This window comes from Cotesia typhae, unplaced genomic scaffold, assembly GCF_013202065.1.
Source record: "Cotesia typhae breed Kobodo isofemale line unplaced genomic scaffold, CoteBio_Ctyphae contig_9, whole genome shotgun sequence".
Classification (NCBI taxonomy): Eukaryota; Metazoa; Arthropoda; class Insecta; order Hymenoptera; family Braconidae; genus Cotesia; species Cotesia typhae.
The window spans coordinates 837,846-855,325 of NW_027423770.1; the positions used below are offsets into that span (position 1 = coordinate 837,846).

Here is a 17,480-nt window from a genome sequence, read left to right on the forward strand (position 1 = left end):
AAAGTTTCGCCGACGTAAGCTTACACTTACGCCGCGTAGCCATCGTACGTCTTGCTGGTGAGAAGTAAAAACTAAGATAAAAACTGCGTTTGGGAATTCCCAGTAACCAAAATTATTAATAATAATTATTATAAATAACTATTGTTATTATTATTTTTAAAAATAATAACAGTTATTATTATTATTAGTATAGCAACATAAAAAAAAATTTTTGAGAAAAAACAATTGATTGGGCGAGGACTCGATCTCAAAAGTTTCGCCGACGTAAGCTTTCACTTACGCCGCGTAGCCATCAGACGTCGTATCGAATAAAAGTAAGAATTAATATAAAAACTGCGTTTGGGAATTTCCAGTTACCATAATTATTATTATTATTATTATTATTGTTATTTAATAATAAATTATTATTATTAATAACAGCGTAAAAAAATTGATATTAATTTTTTTAAGAAAAAAAAATTTTGTATTTTAATTTTTATTGATAAAAAAAAATTTATTTTTTATATTAAAAAAAAAAAATTAAACCTACATGTTTTTAACAAAAAAGCATTATTTATTTATTTGAATAAAAATTAAAACATTATTTATCCCGCTGTATGTTTTGGCTGAAATCGGATTCTTAGAATTTCACACGAACAGAGAGCTACTGTTGTGTGAGTTATTCCTCTGTTTCGTGTGGCAGGAGGTTTATTCCCCTCGATTCGTTCGACTTTCTCGGATTCCTTCGGCTCTGCTCGGTTTTCCGACTCACAGACACGCATCGCTTGCTTGTGTCCGAGGCGCGCGCGACGCCAAAGAGGGGGTAAAAAAATTGCACGATCTGGCCACACTGTTTGGAGCTGATGTGCAGTTGATTCTTGTTTGGTGTTTTAGTTGTGAACATGTCAAACATCTTTCTATCTCTTTCCAGAATTTGCTAATGTGACCCATCTTTCCGCATTTATAGCATTGTCTGATTGCAGGGATGAACGGTGTTACTTTCAGATTTGTTCTAAATATAATAATAGATTTCGGCAGAATTGTACTTCTAATTGTGAAACACATAGATTCTGTGTCAATTCGCGTTGGTCCACTCTCAGTGATCGCTCTTTTTTGAAATCTATAGCAAGCAGTTATGTATAAGTCAGGGTTGTGAGGAGAGTTAGCAGAGCTAATAAATTCTTCTTCTGTTACATTTGTTGGAATGCCTCTTACTACGCATTTTCTGAATAATTTTTCTCTTGGTATAAAGGCTTCATAACCGTGATTGTTGATAAAAGTGTTGTTTACAATTTTATTGGCCTCTTCACTTTTATCAAATGTTAGGATCCATATGCCTTTGGAGAGCGTTTCAATGAGCTTGAAGTTAACCTTACATTTTTGTAATTCTCTGCTTACAGTAACCACATTTTTCGACCCCTTTTCAATATTTAACTGTTTCAAATGAATGAGAAAAGGACCTTTGTCTGTTCTTAAGTATTTTATAGGAGCTTGAAAATTTTATTTTGGCGTGAAATTGTTGTCATTGGTCTTTTTGTTGATGTCGTTGACTCCATTATTTATTGACTGCAATCCAGAGCTTTGTGAGTTATTTGCGCTACTAAACGCCTGGTAACCGTTTTTGGATACATTTGCTGATTTATTCATGTTTTTTATATTGTTTTGCTTTTCGTTCTTCCTTCTTTTAATCATCGATTGATCTCCATTTGGGCTACTTGTTCTGCTTCTTCCGTTTTTATTAAGGTAAGTGCGTTGAGAATTTTCAAGTCCTTGATTTTCTTGTATTAAACTTGTATATAGTTGAGAATTCTGTATGTCTTTATTAGTTTCATAATTTTCTGTCAGATTAAAGTCGTCCTCTTCATCCTCGAACATAGGCTCATTAAGCGTTTCCCCTCCCCCCGCCATACGGCGAAATTGGGGTTAGTTTTTTATGTGACTCCAATTAATAGAGCTCCGTTAATTAACTCAATTAAAATATTTCAATAGGCTTCACAAAAGTTTATTTTAATTAAAGTTAGGCAATAAAGTATAAAATAAATAAAATATTTAGATTTTTATTTTTAAATTTATATACTTATCAGGATCGAGCCTTTTTTGATCGTTATTTTCTCACGCAGTGAACTAAACTCCAGGGTTACCAGAAATGTTCTGAACGAAATCATGCGATCTGACGGCAAGACCGCAAATTAATATGAAAAACCGCTCAATGAATTTGAATTCTAATTTTCTTTTAATTTATAGTTTTTTTGTGGCTTATGAAAAATACTAACGATTAATATACTTACAATAAATATCAATAATAGCAATGCAATAAACTACAACTTTATTATATTTTTCTTAACATACATAATGATAAAATACATGAACATTTTATTAATTAAAAATTTAAAGTTTTTAATAACTCCTCTATGTTTTCATCTTCTTCTAAAGTGTCTGTATTTTTTTTTATTATAAATTGTAGAGTTAAAATTTAGCATATCATCAGCAGGCTCAAATTCAGTGCAACAGATTCCATTCTCTTCTAAGTTCATTTTGATTCGTAATATTGACGATGATAAAGGAAGACTCCTGCTATTATTAAGCTTAGTTTTAGTAATAGTTACTCTTGAGAACATCAACTCAACTGAAGCATTACTAACAGGTAGACTGTATGCCGTCAGTGCCAGAGACGCTATATCTTTGAAAATATAATTGCTTTCAGAGTCAGTCAACTTTATAACCTTCGACCAAAATATTGGGCCCTGAGCAATTATCGATTTATCGAATATAGATTTAAAATCAAAATCGAGTAATTTTCTCCATTGAGATTCTACTGCATTAATATTAACACCTTTTTTTAAAAGATTCAATGGCAGTTCTGCAAAAGCTGGGCGGTCACTTTTTAAACATATTTTCGGCGAAAAAACTTGAATTTTTTTCAAAATTTCAGTATTATCTGACGTACGTGAAAGGAGTTCTTTACAAGCCGTTATTAAAAATAATTGACAACGATTCTTAACGTTATTTACAGTAGTCTGAGAAATATTAGTATCACTTACCAAGCGATTAACAAGCGTTATAAATTTGTATCCGAAATCCACTTTCTGAAGTGGTAGATAAATTGATTGAAAATTTAAATCTACTCCTAAAGATACTGAAGATGGATGCAAAACTCTTCTAAGTAATGATAATGTAAAGCACTCCAACTCTTGCAGAATACTGAAATGATCGGCATGTTCTTTTTGAAATAGCAAATTAATTGAGTTAAATTCCGATAGTAAAGGTGATTTCAACGTACTATGCGAGACATTAATTCTTCCCGGTTAGTGCTGCCTTTGTAGGAATGGAAAAATGAATATTTGGAAATCTCTCAAAATTAATTTGGAAATTTATAAAAATGTACTTTAATGTTAAAGGAAAAAATTATAAAAAAACTTTCGTAAAATAATAAAAAACTATAAATGGAAACACGTAAATAAAGAAAATGGCTTTTTAGTAAATCTGTAAGTTTGGCCAACTAAAGAAAAATAAATCTCTATTTTTGAAAATTTCTTTTACTGGAAATATTATTATTTGGTATAAATTAAAAAAATCTAAATAAATAATTAAATTTCTAAGTAATTAGAAATTTATCAATTGCAAAATTAATAAAAAAAGTAATTTAAATAAATGGATATCTTTTCAATATTCCGTTAAAATAAAAATAATTCTCACGTTATAGAAAATATAATTTTCGAAAAAGCTTACGTTTGTACTATAGTATTTACGGTAATTAAAAAAAAAAAAAAAATTATTTATCAATAAACATATGAATAGACGTCCGAACGATTTTATGGAATTTTGCAGAAATGGAATTCAATATTTTTAAAAACCTAAAAAAATTGAAATTCACATGAATGACGATCAATAAAAAGAGAATCGGTAAATATGTAAACTCTGAAAAATGGAAATCTCTCAAAATGTATCTGTAAAAATGGAAATCTCTAAAAATGGAAATCTTTTAAAATAAATTATCATTTTTTTTTATAATTACCGAGAATTCCCAATGACTTTGAGAATTTCTTATTCAAAGGGAGGTATCGAGGATACCGGAAGCTCGACTATACCAAGATATCTTCTCCGATGAATCTCGCGGAAAATGCTAAAATACATTTTAAATCATTAGTTATCTTATAGGGAAGGTATCTAGCAAACTGGAAGCTTCACTACCAAGACATCTTCTCCGACGAATCTCGGGAAAAATGCTGCAATACAATTTAAATCATCACTTATCATGTAGTGAGGTATCTAGCAAACTGGAAGCTTCACTACCAAGACATCTTCTCCGATAGTTCGCGGGGAAAACGCTAAAATACATTTCAAATCATCTTATTTTTATTTTAACGGAATATTGAAAAGATATCCATTTATTTAAATTACTTTTTTTATTAATTTTGCAATTGATAAATTTCTAATTACTTAGAAATTTAATTATTTATTTAGATTTTTTTAATTTATACCAAATAATAATATTTCCAGTAAAAGAAATTTTCAAAAATAGAGATTTATTTTTCTTTAGTTGGCCAAACTTACAGATTTACTAAAAAGCCATTTTCTTTATTTACGTGTATCCATTTATAGTTTTTTATTATTTTACGAAAGTTTTTTTATAATTTTTTCCTTTAACATTAAAGTACATTTTTATAAATTTCCAAATTAATTTTGAGAGATTTCCAAAAATTCATTTTTCCATTCCTAAAAAGGCAGCACTGACCGGGAAGAATTAATGTCTCGCATAGTATCCCATTGGTTCAATATTCGTTCAACAGCCTGCCCCCTTGCTAGCCATCGGGTTGTAGAAAGATAAACCATTTGTAGAGGGTCAGTTCCATCATTTATCGTATAATATAAACATCTAAATATTTTTTTCGACGTAACGCTGACCTTTTAAACCAATCAAAAGTTTCTCGCAACATGTAACCAATGTCTGATGGAAGTTCTTCTGAAGCATGTGAACACACTAAATGAATAGAGTGGCAAATGCATTTGAAGATCATTAAATCATCCCTCTTTTTCTTCATCAACGTGTTGAAACGTAATGCGACTCTTTTGAAAAAGCCCCCTCGTTCTCTTTGGTCACCCCTAAATTTATTTAGGGCGCCACTGGATTTTTAGACACAGTATCCAGAAACTGGACCAGAGCATGGAGTAAGTTCTACAGGGTCGTGAGAGATTGCTGGGAAGAAAACAGAAATCATCAAAGAAATTCATTTTTCCAGAAATTTTATTTAACCTACCCCATTACAATGATATTTCCCTTACAATTAATTAACACTTAATCCTAAGTCCTATTCCCGTTTATAAGACGGTTTCCTATCAAAGCTCTTAATCCCGACGATACCCTCTTATGGAGCGACCATACCGCGGTTTCTATCATAGTTACTTATTCCCGACGGTACCCTCTTATGGAGCGACCATACCGGGGTTTCTAATCATTTTCCATATTTCCATAATTCCATATTTTCCAATTTTCCATATATCCAAAATTCTAATAGTTTCATAATTCCATAATCCTGCACACGCACCCACAATGTAATTATTATCATTCAAACACACTAATTAAAATTTCCATACTTTATTAATGATTTTCTAAGACTATTATTTACTTTTATTTTTCAAGTTAAATCTGATTAGTAAATTTTCTAAATCCAAATTAAATTTCAATTATTAAATTTTCTCTTGAATAAATTTTCCATTCGTTCCTAATCCAAATTCCTATAGCGATTAATTTTCTTATTAAAATTCTTAACTAATTTACTGCGGTGGTCTTAATAATATAACAATAAATATTTAATACTAAGAGGTCTTCGTATCTCGTATTAATAGATTAAAATTTGACGACAAAGGTCTTAATAACCTGCCGACAAAATATTCGCTACGTCCTAGTATTCATACAAATTTATTTTCTTTGTCGATTTTATTTCGCCATATTTTATTATATTACACTACTGGAAAAAATTAAGGGATCAAAAAAAAATTCCAAATTTTTCGGTAGTTTTCAACAGGCCGTAACTTTGAGAGAAATGGTCGTACAGGAAATAAAAAAAAAAGGAAATTGTAGCTCCAAGTGTCTAGTTTTTGGATTAGAACTTCAAAATTTTGTAGCCTCCGCGGTTTCTGAGTAATCGTAGAAAAACCAGCAACAAAAAAATTCTCAAAATTTTTTTAGTTTTTTTTTTTGGTCTACGGGCGTGGAAAAAAATTTTTTAGCTTAACCACCATAAGGATCGGATACTTTGTTCATTTAGCTTTAATTTCTTTTTTAAACACCCTGATACGTCCACTCCTCGCTGAGATATCGGTCTTCAAATGGAAAAGGATCTTTTTGTCTTTGATTATCGATATCTCAGCAACCAATGATCGCACAGAAAGTTAAAGGTGGGTTTCAAGAACTTGAATGAATTCCCCTTAACGACTGTCCATTGTTTTTCGAAAAAAATTTTTTCTTTCCGTCACATGAATTTGAAAATGCAACAAAAAAGGGCTTTTAGTGGTTTTTTGGAAAATCAAGCGCTGGATCGAAAATATTGAGGAAACCACTAATGTTAAGTGTGCCTTTTACAGTTCAATATGTCCACAAAAACCCTACAAAGAATCAAATTAATCCAGCCAGCCGTTTTTTTGTTTCACTTGATCGAATTTTTGAAAAAATTAAAGGATCACGTTTTTTGCTCTGAAAAGCTCATAATTTTTAAAAATGAGAAAAAAATTGTTTTTTCGAGCTTTTTCCACATTTTTGTTCCAGAAAGTGCTTAAATTGAAAAAAAAAAAAAAATTTTTTTGAAATTTTTTCTCTTAAAAAGTTTAAGAAAACAATTACCGCCGGCATTAGCGTTATCCAAAGCGTACCACGTGGAGGTCGCGCGGTCGGATTTACGCTTCTGTGTGTGTGTGTGTGTGTGTGTGTGTGTGTGTGTGTGTGTGTGTGTGTGTGTGTGTGTGTGTGTGTGTGTGTGTGTGTGTGTGTGTGTGTGTGTGTGTGTGTGTGTGTGTGTGTGTGTGTGTGTGTGTGTGTGTGTGTGTGTGTGTGTGTGTGTGTGTGTGTGTGTGTGTGTGTGTGTGTGTGTGTAAGGTATTTCAGGAGAATTGAGACCCGGTGGCTCGTCAGTTCCACCGTATTTAATGACTCCAAACTCATTCTCTGAAGGTTTTTGTTGGTTCAATACCGGGTATTACCACCCCTGTTTTCAATAACGGCTCTCAAACGTTCAGCCATGTTTATGCAGACGGTAATTTGAGGCTGCGGAATGGTATTCCAAATGTGCTGAAGCGCGCGCTCCAAAGCAGCTAAGTTCTGCAAATTTGGATACTCTCTGCGCAACCGACAGCCCATTATGTCCCAAACGTGCTCTATGGGGTTGAGATCTGGACTCATTGCTGGGTGTCGCAACAATGTGATGTCATGCCGCTCAAAGAAGCGCCGGGTAATGTTGGCTGTGTGTGGACGTGCATTATCTTGCATCAATATGAACGACCTCAGATGTTGTCGTCTGCGCAGAACAATGGGCCTTAAAATTTGGTCGATGTAACGTCTAGCTGTCAAATTTTCGCGTACAATTACCAAAGGTGTTCTCCAATTTCGTGAAACGCCGCCCCACACCATAACTGATCCACCGCCGTAGGCAACGACTGGACGGACAAAGTTCTGGCGAAAACGTTCTCCACGACGGCGCCAAACGAGAGGACGTCGATCGTTGCCATACAGATTAAAACGAGACTCATCAGTGAATAAAACATTTGTCCATTCCCTCAAGTTCCAATTTCGATGATCGTAAGCATACGCTAAACGAGCTCGACGATGTCTTGCTGTCAACAGGGGTACACGATTAGGATGTCGTGCGTGTAACCCAGTTTCACGAAGACGGTTGATGATTGTTCGAGAGCAAATGTTTCGCACTTGATGCCGTCGTCGCTGTTGCTGTTGTTGTTGCTGTTGTCTGCGATTGGGGAAGTTTCGAGCGACAATATTCGCATTGACGAAAGGTTGTCGTCGAACTTCTCTAACAATTGTTCGATCATCGCGGGCATTAGTGACTCGATGGCGACCTTGTCCGGGGCGACGATGATATTGATTCGTCTCTTGGTATCTGGTATAAGCTCGAGATACGACAGATTGACTTACACCCATCCGGATAGCAACTGCATGTTGAGTGTAACCTTCGTCGATAAGAGTCACTAACCGAGCGACTTCCACCTCCGATAAATGTCGTCTAACCATGATTAAGAATCAAAAGTCAGAAATTTTCAATTTTGACCAAAAATTAAAAAAATTTTTTTAGCGCAGAGGGATTAGTTTTGAAAAAACTGTTGAATGAAGCGATTTGCTAAGGATTCACAAAAAGAAAAGAAAAAAAAACTCCGAAAAGCGTATGAAAAAATCGAAATTCGATTGGGGGTATTAACTTTTTTTATTAATTTAATTAAAAGGAGATCAGTAGAATCAAGGAATGCAGCGGTGGAAAGGTGATAAAAATCATTGGGCGATGGTTTTTGAGTTTCCTTAACTTGTTAAAAAAAAAATTTTTCCAAAAAAATTTTTTTTTTTTTATTTTCTTTTCGAAAAAATTTTTTTTTTTTGAAAAATTTTTTTTTTTAAAATTTAAGCACTTTCTGGAACAAAAATGTGGAAAAAGCTCGAAAAAACAATTTTTTTCTCATTTTTAAAGATTATGAGCTTTTCAGAGCAAAAAACGTGATCCTTTAATTTTTTCAAAAATTCGATCAAGTGAAACAAAAAAACGGCTGGCTGGATTAATTTGATTCTTTGTAGGGTTTTTGTGGACATATTGAACTGTAAAAGGCACACTTAACATTAGTGGTTTCCTCAATATTTTCGATCCAGCGCTTGATTTTCCAAAAAACCACTAAAAGCCCTTTTTTGTTGCATTTTCAAATTCATGTGACGGAAAGAAAAATTTTTTTCGAAAAAACAATGGACAGTCGTTAAGGGAATTCATTCAAGTTCTTGAAACCCACCTTTAACTTTCTGTGCGATCATTGGTTGCTGAGATATCGATAATCAAAGACAAAAAGATCCTTTTCCATTTGAAGACCGATATCTCAGCGAGGAGTGGACGTATCAGGGTGTTTAAAAAAGAAATTAAAGCTAAATGAACAAAGTATCCGATCCTTATGGTGGTTAAGCTAAAAATTTTTTTCCACGCCCGTAGACCAAAAAAAAAAACTAAAAAAATTTTGAGAATTTTTTTGTTGCTGGTTTTTCTACGATTACTCAGAAACCGCGGAGGCTACAAAATTTTGAAGTTCTAATCCAAAAACTAGACACTTGGAGCTACAATTTCCTTTTTTTTTTATTTCCTGTACGACCATTTCTCTCAAAGTTACGGCCTGTTGAAAACTACCGAAAAATTTGAAATTTTTTTTTGATCCCTTAATTTTTTCCAGTAGTGTATGTTACTTAATTATTATTCTTAAAATTAATTTAGTTCCATTTTATTAATTGTTTTCTTCGAATTGAATTTGCCGAATTTTGTAATTTATTTTATTTACTTTAATCGTCTTAAATTGTGTCCAAATCATTTGTCAGAGTTAATTAATTAATTTATTCAATTTTAATCTCCGAATTAAGAAATTGACAATTGGTTTTATTCCACTCAATTTTAACTAAATTATTTTACTTGTCTCTGAATAACTGAGTTTATTTTATTTTTGCTAAATTACTTTATTTTACTTTTGTGTTGTTTGAAACTTGAAATTTATTTTATTTTAATTTTGGGGATTATTTTTCACTTTATAACGCCTTGACATTTTTAGTCTCGACCTTGTGTGTCCTTTACTCAGCGTTATAGCTCGAGACACGATGGCGGACTCTCTCCCAAACTTTTGTTGAATTTTTCTTCGAGTGAAATTTTCAAATGATTTATTTTCTACTTTTATCTAAATGATTTTAACAATTATTCTAACGATTTTTTACGATTCTAATTTTACTTCTATTTTATTTCACACAACCTAAAATTGTTCCAAATTATTTATGTTGATTTTAATTAATTTTAACTTCTGATGATTTTACTAAAATATTTTACTGAACTATTTTAATGATTTTAATTGACACAAAATTAACTGATTTTACTCAAACTCAATTACCAGAGATCAAATTTTCACGTGACACCAAAATCATGAATTAACAAACTGAAATAATTCCTAGTAAGATTAATCCTGACTCTGCCTACATGTTTAATTAATAACCCGAAATAATTCCTGGTATTATTAATTAAATATTTAGTTATTTTATTTCTGACTTGTTCTTAAATTTATTGTTAACTTTATTCGGACTTTTATTCAGACTTTAGTTCAAGTAACGAGTGCTTAATTATTGACTAAACCAATTGCTTAAATTTTGGCAAGATTAATTAATTAAACTTTTATTAAAAACTAATGATTGTGATCGAACGCGAAATGGCGATAACCTTCAGCCGACTTAAGGCCTGGCTGATGCCGCTTCACCGAGAATCTATTTAGACGTATTTATTGTACCTGGAGTTTCCTTGGGTTTTATTTTCAAAAATCCCTCGACGCTTTTACTCCCGGGTTTCTCGTCTTTCCTTGATGAGGTCTTATTGGCAGCACGGTCCTGAATCGCCACTTCGTAACTTAATTCTCAGAGAATATTTTATTCTGGAACACGAAATTGGTATTAGAATATTTCTTAGATTAATTAAACTTAAGCGAGCTGGCATTGGGCCTAGCACGCATTAAATTTAACTAAAATTTATCGCCTCGTTCCATAAGAAACAATAGAATAAAAATAATTACCTGAGTGAGATGTTTGCGATGTCGATTCTTCGATTGTTCGAACACAATAAAACTTACCAAAATTTGTTGGTTCGTTTCTTCTTGGCTCTGTCTTCCCCACTCTCTCTCTCTCTCTCAGCGCCAGCGCTACCCTCTCGGGGACTTATTCACTAGCTTAAGACTATTGGCGCGAGTACTTCGGAGCACAGCGCCCTGGGGAATTGGTCGATAATTATAGTTCGGACCGAAGACCTTCACCGGATAAAGAAGGTCTCGTGTACTCCGTTACACTCCTCCCCGCCAGACCTTCATCAGGGTGCTGTGTCCCCAGGTACTCGCCTTGCCTGGGATAGAGGTGGAGTAAAGAAACACAGAGTTTGGAAAGAGAGACTTTTTATTGGTCTTCGTCGCTAAAAAATTCAGCGTCGTCGTACCCTTCGTCTATTTCGAGGACATCCTCGTCCCAGTCTCGACCTCGGGGCCGGGGTACAGCTCCCTCATAGTCTTCCATCTGGAGCTGTCTTGGTCCGCGTCTTTTTCTCTTCTTTTTCCTTGAGCCCGGGGCCACTTGATTCTCCAATTGCTCACTTCGAGCCCTCAGTCGTTCCTCGAGGTACACTGGCTCTGGTATCCCTTCCCGTGGAGGTGCTTGAGGCACAACAGCGGGAACTAGTTGAGGAAGCGCCCTTGCCTCATCTTGCTAAGCCTCTCCCGGAGTTTCGGAGGCAGCTGGACTGGATGGGACCTCCATGGCACTTGAAAAAGCCACTTCCACCGGAGATGTTGGAAGTGAAGGGCTTGTGATGGTGATAATTGGGATCTCCAGGGGCCTGTCTGCCTGGTCAGTCCGGCTCTCGACAGGCACCGGTAGTTCTAATTCCATCCTCTTATTAAAAAAAGAATTCACGTGCTCATATAAGTCTTCGGCTGTCGTTTCAATCACAGGAATTAATCCTAAGAATTGCGATACTATCCGCTTTTGTCTAAAATTATAATATCTAATGCAAATACAAAGATGCTTTGTACAAGAAACATCCGTTGATTTGTAGAGAATAAGCGAAAATGGTACATCATTTATATCTTTAATTTGTTGCAGCAGTAATGATGGGGCAATGACTTTGGTTAATGATGCTGTGCATTTAGTCCTATGAATTTTTATATACTGATCAAGCTTCATATTCTTATCATCTGCGGATTCAAAATGATCTTTTATTAGGTCAGACAAATGGTCAATAACTCGGATTGATGAGTGGCATGCTACATGGACAGCTAATTGTAATTCAAATTTTGTGTCTAGTTTTTTTTTATTTACAGGATCTATGGTAGGAAAAACTCGATTTATTGAAGGATGGAAATTAATTGAAGCAGAATTTTTTTCGTGCTTCTCAGAATCTTTGTGTCTGATAAGATCATTTTTGTGTGTTCTCAGTTCTGTTTTGCAAATTTTACAATATGCTTTGTTTCCATTGTCACTTGTCGTAACCATTTACAGAAAATCGGATTTTTCAACCAACTATCTTGAAATTTTTTGTTATACTTTGCCCAGTTAGTCATATTAGAAATAAAAATTTTTAAAAATTATAATCAAAACTATTAAATAAATTAATCTTGTATGTTACTCTTCTCTTTTGTCAGAATAACACATACGTTCATCATTAACTGAAAATAATGAAATAATATTTGATTAGTTTAAGATAAAAAATTGTAACAGGGAAAACTGAACTTCCCATGGTCGTTATCGACCACCTTATTGACGCCACGATAAATAAGGGTTTTCCCTTACCGTTCGATTTTTGACAAGTAGTTCAGACTTGTCACCGGGCGTGCAAATCGAAAGTCCCCACTGCTATCCCCGAAAACGAAGCGGGGTTAACAATAGGAAAGTTCGAGAACTTGGAGTTGAGGGTTATAAAAGAACCGGCAAAAGAAACATCGAGGCTTTTTGAGCCAGGCCTTGGAACAAGTAACGCTTTTTGAGCCAGGCTTTTGAGCCAGTGACGCTTTGAGACAGTAAGGCTTTCGGCAAAACAGTGAGTCAGTGTAGTGCTGTCTAATAAATTCTGTTATCGAGATTTAGGACCATCAAGAAGGAAGTCAATGTACGATCCGGAATTGGGAACCCTTTACTTGGAGTCAGATAGTTCATTCGAGACGAGAGAGAGAGAGAGACCAACCAGGCGCTGATTTCGCCAGTTTCCACCAGAATATCACTCAACGTTTGGAGAGTTGGAAAAGTTAAGTCAGGTATTATTATTACAATTATTTCAGGCCAAGCTTGAATTTGTAAATTGAGAGGCCGAATTAACTGTAATAAAATTTTGTCAATTAATGATCGTTATTGTCTCAGATGTCACTTTTAATTTAGTAGATTCTTTTATAAGTAAATTATTCATCAATATCATTTATTTCGTTTGTTACAAGTCTTGTAGTTTTGAGAAATTAATTAATTAAAATTACGTCGATAAAATTTGAAATAGTAGAAGCAATTGTGTAATTTGGATAGTCAAGATCATTTTAGAATATATGTAGTTTGAATATTGAATGAGGCTTGTTAAATTTGTAGATTTTGAAATTTGAAACTTTATAAAATTAATTCTAGGCCGTTGGGCTGAATTTAATTAATTTAGTAAATTTAGTGAATTAATTTATTGAAAAAATTGTTTAATGAATTTAATTGAATAGTGAGTTAATAGAATAAATTAAATTGGAAATTGAATTTAGTTGAGAAATTTTGGTTGATAAATTTTGTAATGAATTAAATTAGTGAATTTGATATTTTGTATTAAAAAAATGTTAAGCGTAAAATTCAAGGAATTTAGATAATTAGTCATTTAGAAAAATTGAGTAATTAGAGAAAATTGTGTATTAAGTTAGCGTCCGGTGGACGATCGGTTGTATGGAAGTTAGGGAGTTATTTAGAAACGTTGTATAGACGCCCAAGTCGGGGGTACAACGGATTAAGTTAGGAAACCGCTGCGTAGACGCCCGAGTCGGGGGCGCAGTCGGGAATAGGTTTTAATTGGTATTTCGTCAGGTTGACGAGGAAATGTTGATATTTTAAGGTATTCCGTCGGAGTGACGAGGTTTAGAAAATTGGATATTTAGTTGTAAGAATAATTGGCAAGGGCCAGCGTAGGTGAGAGGTTCTCACAAGTTAGTTTATAAGAAAATTGTTAAGTTTTGTAATTTGATTGAATAAATCAATTTAATTTGTTATAAATTTTTCTCAGTTTTATTTACAGCCCTCTCGGACTTCTCACGACCCGGTCTTTGCCCTCTCATGCTTCCCTGGTTTCTGGGACACCGTGTCTAAAATCCTAGTGGCGCCCTTTCTAAAGAGGAAAGGGGTGGCTAAGTGGACCTGGGCAAAACGCCCTGGTTACAAAATATTTGTATAAAAAAAAATTCTTACCGTGAACTTCTTCCTCTGTTTCTTCAGATGAGGTAGAGCTTATGCTGGTATTAATTAAGTTGTCTTCAAACCCAGCAGGAATTGTAAAAATGATACCATCTGTGTTAATTATATTATTTTAAACATGAATTTAACTTAACAAAAAAATAAATTTGATTATTTAATCAAAGTGTCATATTTTAATTTCACTAATCAGGTTTCACAATGAAGACCCACTGATGGTTATTATTCCTCAAAATGTTGTCAGCTTGATCTAATAATGGCTCAATGTATCGATCAGTTGAATTATTTAAATAATTTAAATTGTTAGTAGCCATTGACTTTAATCAACAATAATTTTTATTTTTATTTTTACATTGCAGACTTAAAACGAAGACTTAAAACATTTGAAAGTCGTTCGATGACGGAGTAAAATTTTTATATATTTTGTCTATTAGATGATTTTATACATACTTTCGGTTGGTAAGCTGAATTCCTTAAATATCATCTCACGTTACACCAACATAGCTATCATCACGTTCAATATAGTCGAAACTCGCTAAAAAATGGGACCTGATTCCTCATTGGTTAAAATTAAGGTGCGCACGTAGCGTGTTATTCAAATTCCTGGTATATATATTAGGGTGTGCCAAAATGTAACTTCCTTGGAGGACCTCTTAAAATTGGAATTTTAAGTTCCGCTTTTAACAGGGGCTGTGTTTGGGCATTTTCTGCGATATTTTGAGGGGAGAGGATTTTTTTGATTTTCATAGAATTTTTTAGCAGAAGCTTAGTTTGGGCATTTGCGCTGAAAATTCAAAATTTGGCCGGAAGTGCCCAATTAAATCTGCTGTTAAAAATTCTATGAAAATCGAATAAATCCTCTCCCCTCAAAATATCGCAGAAAATGCCCAAACACAGCCCCTGTTAAAAGCGGAACTCAAAATTCCAATTTTAAGAGGTCCTCCAAGGAAGTTACATTTTGGCACACCCTAATATATATTATATGGTCTCAAAAAAATTAAAAAATCAAGGAGACATACAGACGTAAATAATCATAAGAACGGCTTATAAGGAACAGAAATCGCCCAATTTGCGAAAAATCGCTCAATAGAAATTTAAGCGCAGGATATATCTCAAAATCACCCAATTTGTAGAAAATCGCCCCATCTGGCAATCCTGCCCCCCACACGGCGTTAGTTGCCTTTTGAGGTTTTTGTGCCATCTATTTCTTTTGCTTCACCGCACTGTTTCTCATAGTAAACCTGTATCCTAGATATTTGACTTCCCTTACCTCTTTAATTTCTCCCCCGTTGAATATCCATTATTTTCCTTTCTTTTCTTTCTTCCATTCCTACATACTAATTCTTTAGTTTTTCCTACATTTACCTCCATCCTATTTTCCTTTGCATATCTTTTCAGTTCTCTCAACATTCCTCGTAACTCGTCTCCTGAGTTCGCCACGAGTGCGACGTCTTCTGCGTAATTCATGGCATATTCTTTCTGCTTTTCTATTACTGTTCTACCTATCTTCAATTTTTCCATTTGCTCCTCCAATCCATCTATGTCGATACCATACATTGCCTCACTCATTGCACATTCCTGTCTCACTCTTTTTTTTTTTTGAACTTTTTTGTTGTCTTCCTCGTCCCCAGCTTGACTTTACAGTATGTCTCTTTGTATACCACCTTTATCATTCTGTGCATTTTCCCTCTTATTCTTTTTCCCGTAGCCTTCCTTTTCATCTTCTTTTTCCATACTTTATCAAAGGCTGCTTTAAAATCTATCAACGCAATGTATAGTTTTGCTCCTTTCACCTTTAATTTATTGCTTATCAATCCGTTGAGCACAAAAACATGGTCCCTGGTTCCTCTTCTTTTTCTGAACCCCGCTTGGCTTTCCTTTGAAATTTTTCTGTTCTCAGTCCATCTATTTATCTTTTCTGTCATCATCGTCGTCAGTAATTTATACCCTGAATCTATCAATGATATCCCCCTGTAGTTTCCTGTTAGTTCTTCATCCCCTGATTTAAATAGCGGTACCACTACTGCCGTTTCCCATCCGTATGGCATATATCTATCCTCCCACCTCTTATTGTTATCTGTCTTCCATTCTACTCTCTCTGGCACCATATTTTTTTTTTTGATAAACTGGACAACTATTCCGTCCTCTCCAGGTGCCTTGTTATTCCCAAGTTTCCTTATTGCCGTCCATACTTCCTTTCTACTAAACGATTCATCCACATTTGCTTCCACTTCATCCTCATTTCCTCTCTCTTCATTCCATGGTTCATCTTCCTCATCCGAATCCTCTACTTCTTCCCCATTTAGTAACTTATTAAAAAGACTCTCCCATTCTTCTGCTGTTATTTTGTCACTTCCTGACTTTCTCTTCTTCCCTCTAAACTTATTAATCTCTTCCCACTATTTACTCATGTCCTTCGCTTTACTTATTTCTTCGCAAATTTCCTCATACCATCTCTCTTTGTTTTCCTTCACTGTATTTTTATGTTCCCTTCTACTTTCCTTAAGCTTAATTTTATTTTCCACAGACCTGCTTTTTATAAACATCTTTAAGTTGTTCCAAACTTTCTTTCTTCTTTTTTTACATTCTTCATTGAACCATTTTTTCTCTCCTCCTTTATCCTTCCATTCTTTGTCCTTTACTAACATCCCTTCTTTTTCTGCTGAGTTAAAACACGTCAAGTGGACCCCCCTTTTACCACTTGATGATAGAAAACTTATTAAAATACAATTATCGAAAGTAGTTATACCTAAAAATCATCCCTTAAAACAGTTTTTGAAAATTTTTAATTCAACAACAATTTTTTTAACAATAAAAATTTTCGGTACTTGTAATTAAAAAATTAATTGCGAAAAAGCTATTGAAGATAACTTAACGAAATTTTCAGCGATTATAGTAAAATATCTATATTTTTACATAAAATTCTTTTGTAAATTTTATTTATTTATTATCATATTTTGTATTAACTTTTAAATAAACAAATTGAAATTTTAATTTGTTTTTAAGTTCTTTGTTTCGTAATAATATTTCACTGCCCGGTATTAGTTTAATTAATATGAATTTTTATACGCCGCAGTGGCGAGCGATACAAGTGCTGCGCGCTATTGAGCTTAGCCGTTAAGACTGTAGATCGCTACAAATTACACAAGTATGTAATAAATGATTTTTACAATTCAATTTTTTTTTTAATTATTTATATTTTTAACAATATTTGTACAGAGTAATCAAGATATATTTATAAAAGTATTATTTAGATGTGACAGTAGAATAAAATAAACATTTAAATAAAATAGAATGAAAAAATCAATTAATG

At 33.7% G+C, this 17,480-nt stretch overlaps 1 protein-coding gene across 4 annotated transcripts in view; it reads left to right on the plus strand.

Annotated features, from left to right (window-relative positions):
* Rush (pleckstrin homology and FYVE domain containing family member rush hour) overlaps nt 1–17,480 on the plus strand; it is an 87,850-nt gene that overhangs the window by 8,745 nt on the left and 61,625 nt on the right. Inside the window, exon 1 of one of the 4 annotated variants that reach the window (XM_074252384.1) lies at nt 10,290–12,996. The exons of the other annotated variants lie outside the window; for them this stretch is intronic. The gene's annotated coding sequence lies outside the window, so the exon portion shown is untranslated. Of the gene's footprint in view, nt 1–10,289; nt 12,997–17,480 lie in introns of those variants that run through there. 4 annotated transcript variants of the gene reach the window in all.